Source organism: Lactuca virosa, chromosome 4 (genome assembly GCF_052849685.1).
Source record: "Lactuca virosa cultivar CGN04683 chromosome 4, Lactuca_virosa_CGN04683_v6, whole genome shotgun sequence".
NCBI classification, from domain to species: Eukaryota; Viridiplantae; Streptophyta; class Magnoliopsida; order Asterales; family Asteraceae; genus Lactuca; species Lactuca virosa.
The window spans coordinates 27,006,867-27,016,878 of NC_136429.1; the positions used below are offsets into that span (position 1 = coordinate 27,006,867).

At 27.4% G+C, this 10,012-nt stretch overlaps 1 long non-coding RNA gene across 1 annotated transcript; it reads left to right on the forward strand.

Moving 5' to 3' along the window:
- The first annotated feature begins 5,217 nt into the window (after nt 1-5,217).
- LOC145103784 (uncharacterized) lies at nt 5,218-9,658 on the forward strand. Its single transcript, XR_013706865.1, has 3 exons — nt 5,218-5,322; nt 8,770-8,847; nt 8,958-9,658. It is a non-coding gene; the product is annotated as an uncharacterized LOC145103784 (long non-coding RNA).
- Nucleotides 9,659-10,012: the final 354 nt, after the last annotated feature.

Below are 10,012 nucleotides of genomic sequence, written 5' to 3' on the forward strand. Positions count from 1 at the left end.
AGCATTCGATCAACTCATCATATTCTTTGAGAAGTTATAAAGGAAAAACGACAAAACGAGTTTACACACATGTCATGCTTTAAGAACCAGTAAACCATGGAACAAGCTTTGCTTTATGGAGTACACTATTATGACAATATTCGAGAAAAAAGGCCTAACTAACTTTGAGTCACAGGATATTGTGATGAGCAATCAACGATTAAAATAGGAGCCCCACGTGCAAATCTTTAACATGACTGAGTTTGAGTTTGAGAATGTGGAATCCACAACAAAAGTATTTTCAGTTGAAAGTGTATAAGTTGGTAAAACAAAGGAAGACTTTGAATTTTTACGATATACGAAGGTGGGGTGAAAACAAAAATTTGTTAAAGTTTGTGTGTAATCCATCGTTGATTTTAGACTGTTTACACATGGGCTTTAATGTTTTTTTTGTTCTGATTATCTATTCATGTTAGTGTATGAGTGCATCATTCCTACACCTTGAAATTTATGTTTATATGATATTGTGTTCGACAAGCCATTCATTCGTTGTATTTCATGTGAGGTTCACTATATTCAGTTTTTTTTTTAAATTCAAGTATTTTGTTTTACATTATGTAAGAGGAAGCATAGTTATACTTCAACTTAAGTACCATTAGTATGTAAGTTAAAGGTTGCACACTAGCAGTAAAAATGATGGCCAACACATTGGAGGTTTTGTATCAGCGAAGTGATTTGTACACAACTTTTATCCATACACTTCGATTTTTATTTTAGAGGGTTGTACCGTATACAAAAAAACATGTCATAGGAATCAAAAAGTATTATGTACAAATCACTGAAGTTTGTATCAAAATGATGTTACAATTGTTCACGTGTGTAGTATGTTTGGAAGCTATCTAAGTTAGTCAAACAAAAGAAGGCCTTGAACTTTTACGTTGTGCGAAAGGTAGAACGAAGACAACAACTTTTGAATATCAAAAAATTAAAAATCATTAAGATTTTATGCATAACCCGACATTAAATTTGATTAAATTGCAACAATAGTGACAGATTCACCAAAATCATTGCTAATTTCAACCAAATTATTTGTCTATAACCTATGTTAGATATTAGAATTTTAATTTAAACTTATTAAAAATATATTTACTAAAATAAATTTCTTATATTTATAACTACGATGATACTACCCAACTTTACATGGATCATAATTTGTAAATATTCTATTAGACAGGGATATTTCTGTAAAATTTTAAAAATTAAATCGTTTTTACCCATAAGAGCATCTTACTTTCAATTTTAACCTATTAATTTAGCATTTTATTGTGATTAAAAGTTATCAACCCATATTCCACTTTATGGGCATAATTATCATCTAATCGTCCTCTTATTAGTCCAGGAGCATATAAGTACTTTAAATATAATCATATTTTAACATATCAGGGGCAGAAAGGTAAACTTGCTAAAATTGCATAATGTTTATTTTATTAAATGTGTTTCCACATATGATTATATTTAAAGATGTGTACCATAATGACTGTAAATATAATCATATGTTAACATATCTGTGTTTTCCCTTTTATTATTAAATGTATTCTCCAGGTAAATCCCTCTGTTATGTATATGCCCTTTTTTTAAAATCTATTTCCACATATGATCATATAATTTCCACATATGATTATATTTGTGCTTCCCCTTTTATTATTAAACTAGGTGTAAGACCCGTGTATTACACGGGTTTATTAAAAAAAATTAATATGAAATTTTGAACATCAAGAAATTATTAAAGTAATACTTTTACATATAAGCAAAGACTTTATTAAGTAAGTATGTAATTAAACCCAAATTGCTAAAACTTAGTAATGAAATATTATAATTGTTCAAAATCAAAAATTTTCAAATACTTTTTTGAATACAACATTAGATGTCTTATTGCTAAGGTTACTTTCATTGTCTAAAATTAATATTTTCAATTCGTCTATGCTTTTAACTCTGGACAGTGCAACATACAACTGCTGATTCGTAAACACTGGTTGTCTAAAAAACAAACCAATCGTTGATAGCGACTGTCATTGACTTTTGTTTATTGTCATCGCAAAACATACAACAAGTAGAAATTGTCTTTTCTGAAATGTGAAAGGAATCATTTTATCTGAAGGGGTCAATGACATTCTTGGAATAAATGTACGATTTCATATATTATTTCCAGAAATTATCTCTGCTTCTATAACATACTTACCCAATGCTATAACTCGTAGCCTCGTCCCGTTTCACAATTAATGGGTTAAAATTTGACCTCTTTTCCCCTTTTTTGTCATGTCAACCCAATGAATGGGTTAAAAGCTTGGCTAATATTTTGTTCTTTTTTAATAGAAAAAATAATAGAAAAAAAACCAATATACCCAAATTGCCCTTGCATTCTCCATTTCTGTTTATTTTAAGTTTTATAAAGACAAAGTTTCATCTTTTGGTTTTTTACCTTTACTCATAGAAACATACACACAACAAAGTAAGTTGCTTGATTTTGTTTATTTAAAATGGGAAAAATTTTACTTTATAATAACAATGACAATATTCCCTATTTATTTACAACACATACACACATTTCATACAATTGGCATGACAAATACAGAGAAATATAGAATTACATATACGGGCGATCGAAATTTGCCAATTTCAAAAAAAAACAAAAATCAAACAACATACTTTGGTTTGTTTATGTTTCTATGAGTACAGGGTAAAAACAAAAAAAAATGAAAACAATTATTAAAGGCAATAAAAGTTGGTTGCTAAATATTTAATTAAAATACATGAATATAAAATACATATTGTATAATAAATCCTCATTAACCCCGTGTTAAATAAATGACACCATTTAGACCGGATCAGATCACTACTAAGAGCAACATTTTTTAAATATAATGTTTTACTTTTATACATTTATATAAAATTAAGTTATTCAGTATTCTACTTTCGATCACCCATAATCACAAAATAAGGTCACAAGCAGAAAGTTTGATTTTCTTAAATAAGTCCCATTTTAACATTATACCTACTAAACCGTTAAGTTGAAAAATTCAGAGTCAAAATGACCTTATTTTGACCCAAAAGACCTTTTTGTCCAATTTGGTCATTTTTACTGTTTTTTTTCCTTAATTTGTCAACTTAAACATGAAAATAGCAATACACTGATATGAAAAAATTAAAACAAAAAATATAAATTTTTATTATTATAGAACAACGAACATTAGCCAAACTTTTAAACTATACAGACACTAAAAAAGGAGGAAATTTGTCAAAAATGACAATTATGAAAAAAAAATTATATTTTTTGTTTTAATTTTTTCATATCAGTGTATTGCTATTTTTATGTTTAAGTTGACAAATTAAGGAAAAAAAACAGTAAAAATGACCAAATTGGACAAAAAGGTCTTTTGGGTCAAAATAAGGTCATTTTGACTCTGAATTCTTCAACTTAACGGTTTAGTAGGTATAATGTTAAAATGGGACTTATTTAAGAAAATCAAACTTTCTGCTTGTGACCTTATTTTGTGATTATGGGTGATCGAAAGTAGAATACTGAATAACTTAATTTTATATAAATGTATAAAAGTAAAACATTATATTTAAAAAATGTTGCTCTTAGTAGTGATCTGATCCGGTCTAAATGGTGTCATTTATTTAACACGGGGTTAATGAGGATTTATTATACAATATGTATTTTATATTCATGTATTTTAATTAAATATTTAGCAACCAACTTTTATTGCCTTTAATAATTGTTTTCATTTTTTTTTGTTTTTACCCTGTACTCATAGAAACATAAACAAACCAAAGTATGTTGTTTGATTTTTGTTTTTTTTTGAAATTGGCAAATTTCGATCGCCCGTATATGTAATTCTATATTTCTCTGTATTTGTCATGCCAATTGTATGAAATGTGTGTATGTGTTGTAAATAAATAGGGAATATTGTCATTGTTATTATAAAGTAAAATTTTTCCCATTTTAAATAAACAAAATCAAGCAACTTACTTTGTTGTGTGTATGTTTCTATGAGTAAAGGTAAAAAACCAAAAGATGAAACTTTGTCTTTATAAAACTTAAAATAAACAGAAATGGAGAATGCAAGGGCAATTTGGGTATATTGGTTTTTTTTCTATTATTTTTTCTATTAAAAAAGAACAAAATATTAGCCAAGCTTTTAACCCATTAATTGGGTTGACATGACAAAAAAGGGGAAAAGAGGTCAAATTTTAACCCATTAATTGTGAAACGGGACGAGGCTACGAGTTATAGCATTGGGTAAGTATGTTATAGAAGCAGAGATAATTTCTGGAAATAATATATGAAATCGTACATTTATTCCAAGAATGTCATTGACCCCTTCAGATAAAATGATTCCTTTCACATTTCAGAAAAGACAATTTCTACTTGTTGTATGTTTTGCGATGACAATAAACAAAAGTCAATGACAGTCGCTATCAACGATTGATTTGTTTTTTAGACAACCAGTGTTTACGAATCAGCAGTTGTATGTTGCACTGTCCAGAGTTAAAAGCATAGACGAATTGAAAATATTAATTTTAGACAATGAAAGTAACCTTAGCAATAAGACATCTAATGTTGTATTCAAAAAAGTATTTGGAAATTTTTGATTTTTAACAATTATAATATTTCATTACTAATTTTTAGCAATTTGGGTTTAATTACATACTTACTTAATAAAGTCGTTGCTTATATGTAAAAGTATTACTTTAATAATTTTTTGATATTCAAAATTTCATATTAATTTTTTTTAATAAACCCGTGTAATACACGGGTTTTACACCTAGTATATATATATATATATATATATATATATATATATATATATATATATATATATATATATATATATATATATATACCTCCTCTAATAAACAAAACCTTATTATGCCACTTGTCCCTATTCTAAGATGTTTTGCCACATGTCATATTTCTAAGGCATTTTCATAAAAATCGTCCACCATAACACATCTACATTGATCCACATTTTTTGGTAACAAATCAATTGCTTTTAAAATTTTGATTTATCCCATAAAATCTGGGATTTTCAAATTTTGCTTTTCAAATTTTGATTTATACCGATTCAAACAAAATTGCAATTAAATATGTCAGGTTTTTAATTTATCCCATAAAATCTGGGATTTTATTATCGTGCATACCTAAAACTACCTATTATATAGCTCATTCTCCATTTAAACTTCATATGAAAACAACGACACCTTCATTATTATTCAGAAAAAATGCTTTCAAATCTTCAATCATCACATTTCTGCAAGAGATACATCAAAGAAAATCAGGTTAGTACATCTTCAATCAACACTAATAATTATCTGATCTGTTTCGATTTTTACCAATGTTAGTTGTTTGTGCATGTGTAATCATGTAATGATTCTTTTTCCTATTTGAATTTTTATAAACTATTAGTTGTTAAGCATTCTGAAATAGTAATTTTATGTAATGCGCATAACGATTTCATGTTATGCAATGTTGTATTTCAATTATCTATACTAGAAACACCTAAAAAAATCATATTTTAATAAATAAATCATATTGCTGACATATTTTTTAAACTATTATGCGGTCTTTTTTAAATGAAATACTTTTCTACATAAATAAACTATAAATATAGCATTGTAGCTTTAAAAACAATCCTTTTATACCATGTTACTTTATAACAATCAAAGGTAATCTCTCAAAGGGTAACATTGTAATTTTTCATGATATGTATATATTTCTTTTAAATAAAAGGGTAAACCGTAATGTTATATATGTTCCATCTAAATAAAGTACAATATTGTTTTTTTCCTACTGTTTATACTTTATGTTTCAATAAAGTGGATTTTTTTTCATTTTTTTCTCTACCCTAATATAGCAACGTACTTTACAGTTTTAAATTATGTTAAAATAGTATCCTACTTTAAATTTCTATCAAACCTGTAAATATATGAAAATAGGTACCATTTCATTTCTGTCACACTTTGAAAATTCTATAAAATGCAAACTAATAGCATTGTTTACCTTTTGTGCTAACATCCAATTGTATCATTGTACTTTAGATATTTGTGTAACAATATTTTATAATTTTTTTGTTACTCTTTACTTTTAACAATTCAAATAATACCCTTTCCCAATTATTATGGTTGTGTCTCTTTGTTTTGTTTTTGAAACTGTTCCAGCCACCACAGAATCTGTTGCAATCTCTCTATTTTAACATTTCAAATAATACCCTTTTTCTATTTCTTTGTTTTTAATTTCTTACCTTCACAAATTAGAACATCCTACTTTGCACATATATCGAAACAAAGAGGATTTTTTATTTCATTTTTTTCTCTATTCTAATATAACAATGTACTTAAAAAAGATATAAATCTCGCTAACTATGAAACCTCCTTTAAGAGATATAGCATGATTTGGTCTAATACAATAATTTGTTAGTTTCTTGCCAAATTACATCAAACAATTACTATTTTGGTTCAAATATTTTCGGAATTGAACTTTAAACTAACACCCACATTATGTTTTCACTGATTCAAATAACTTTTTTATGTGAAACCTAAAAAAATATATGAAAATACACATAATATCATTAAATCTCTCCAAGATTGTAAGATCCTTCAAATAAACAAAGCCGGAAATTTAATTGGAAATGAAATTACATAAACAAGAAATATGCCAATATACTTATAACCCTCAATCAAATTTTTGAAAACTGCATTTTCATTTTTGAAAGGGATATTTAAAATTTTGTAAAACTCTATTTATTCCAATATACTTATAACCCTCAATCAAAAAAAAACTAAATACCTTTTTCTGAGATACATTCCTGCATTGTCGATCCCTTTGTGTTGTGATCCCGTCTCTTCGATTCCACCCTCTTCGTGAGTCGTAGATTCCTAAGTGAAAGCACTATTACAATCGGCCGCTGTCGCTATCCAATACGTTTCTCCAGATCTCCGTCTGGCACCATTGTTGGCCTCTTCGTCAGCTCTACTTATTTGTTCTGTCAATCTCCACCTCATCTTTGCTCTTGAACAACATATCTTCAAAATCAGATACTTGACTTAGTCTTTATATTGTTTTGAAAATCTTATTTTCACCGGTGCATCTATATATTATCGATGTTCTTCAGAAGATCGTAGGTTGTGGGTATACAAAAGTAGGGAATCTAAATAAGATTGTAAGAAAAAATAACATCTCAGACCTGTTGCACTATTTGTTCCGAGAATCAGAGTATTAATGGCGGTGAGAAGAGATACAAAAGAGAAAGGGGAAAAGAGATTTAAAAAAGAACCCATATGGGTGATTGAAGTGAAGGGAGTATATTGTAGGTTCTAGGCATTTTTTGGGGGTGAGCGGCAGAAAATTGTGAAGGGAATCGGTAGTCTATGAGTCTATGTCAAACAAAATAGTTTGAATTATTTGAAGTAATTAAAATTAATTAGGCACAAAATTATAATGGAGTAAATGAGGAAATTTGGGCTATTTCAAATGTTCAAGATTTTATATAAGTCGTCCATAAATTGAGTTTAGATATTTCACATATATATTTATGTGTGTATACAAATTTATTTTCAAGGGATATTTGTTAAAATATCATATTATATTGAATCGTTTATTTGAGTTCATAAAAAAAATTGTATTTCATGTATAAGGTAAACTTTTTAAAATGAAATTTATAAACACTCTTTTACTAATATTTTTAATTTAAGTTTTATTTTTGTTATATAATTAATTATATGTCATATATAGCTATGTTAAATCCATATAAAACTAACTTATAATTCTATTTTTTTTAAATATATACAAATTTACATGATATACCAAATCGCACATGATATTATACGTGATAAAAGTTTAGGGATCATACCATCAACCTTATAACATGTTTTAGAAATGTTTAATGTTATTCATTCCTATTTTAGAACATGTTTACGAATTAATATTGTTTTACAAATTTTTAATTTAATTCATTCATATTTTATAACATGTTTACAAATGATTTTTTTTAATATCATTATTATTTTTTTGCAATTTTTAATGTTATTCATTCCTATTTTAGAACATGTTTACGAATTAATATTGTTTTACAAATCTTTAATTTAATTCATTCATATTTTATAACATGTTTACAAATGATTTTTTTTAATATCATTATTATTTTTTTGCAGATTCAAAGAACAATATGGACTATAGGCATGTTAAAATGAAAAAAAAATTAGAAATATCATATTTAGATAGTAGAAAATCCAAAAATAATTCTACTACATTCAAAATTCAACAACCACACATGTTTTTAACATGAATGAGAATGATGATAGTCTCCATTTTTTTTATCTTTACTACATGTTTTTAAAGAATTGTGTATGTTTTATAAATTTATAATAAACAAAACCAATACTTTATCGATCAATTAAAATATTAATATAAAAAACAATTGTCATAAATTTTCAATTAATACATTTTGAAGTTTTCATTATTTTTTTGATACATTTTATTATAACATTTAACTGTGTTCATTATTTTTATTTTATAAATAAAGTATTATATTTATTTTACATATCAAATTAATTCATGATTACTTATATTCGATAATCTGATGACTTTTTTTATAGTTATTAATTTTGTTTGTTTATATAAAACTTTTAATTATACTGACTGTGGATTCCACGGGTTATAACCTAGTATATATATATATATATATATATATATATATATATGAGTTGAATTTTGTGGTTTTGTCATAGCGAATCTTAGGTTGACGTTGGTTGATGGGCTCAAATTGGTGATGATTTCCGAAAGAGCTACCAAACCCTTGGAATCTTGTAAGTCTAAGCATTTTGTCAAATATTGAAAATCATGCCAATAATTTTTTTAAATTTTTTTTAGCAATAGATGATCCAACAAAAAAATTAACTTTCATTTTTTTTATTAGATGTTGAAATAGAAGAAACGAATCAAATCTGCAACACCTCAAAACAAAGATCAGATACTTGCGAGATGAAGGGCGATGTAAGAATTCAAGGGAATTCTTCCACCATTTTCGTGTTATCTTCGCATGGCAAAAATGCCTCATGGACAATAAAGCCTTATGCTCGTAAAGGCGACATAAGTGCAATGGAACGTGTAACAAACTTTACTATCAAAGTGATCCAAGAAAAAATTGAAACCATGCCCACATGCACCAAAACTCACAATGTACCCGTCATAGTCTTTTCCGTTGGTGGTTACGCCGGGAACAATTTTGTCACGCCCCCAAACTTGAACGGCGGAAACGTTCGGGGGCGGAGGACGTCATATTCAGTATCATAACAATTCCATAGTAAAGAAAGTACACACCACCATATAATATATTTCAAAAAGTTTACATGATTGTAACTGTTACATGTTCAATAGTTAAATATATAATCATGTTCCAAAAGAAGTTATTAACGCCAGAGCGTTAATCCCCAAAAGTTGTTGCAAACCTGGCTTAGCAGTTCCCTGAGAATACAAGTTATTTCAAGAAAAAATGTCAATAATTAAGTTGGTGAGTTCATAAGTAGTGCTTTGAGAGAATGTATGCCATTCGAAAGTTCGTGTATGTTTTCCAGAAAATCCGATATTTTCTTATAAATGTGTGGAATGAGTATGAAATATCGTTGTATAAACCATATGTATTTGAAACATGAAAAACTCTTATTTTCCTAAATGTGAAATGCAGTCTCAATGACCAAGACCGTAACCTGTAAGCAACAGTGACATGCTTAAATGAATGATGTATAGTCTTATTATAAAATAAAACTATAAGAAGATTGTATTTGTATGTGAAAAGAACTATAAAAGTTACTTTTCCCGTGAAAACGTAATACCATAATAATTGTGTATCCAGTGAGTTTTCATAACCATACTATCATATTTTTCCTGTAGCGACGTTCTTCAGGCGTCGAAATGAGATGACACTTGTCACCCAAAGGACTGTAGCAAACAGTCAGGATGCGAGATCATTAG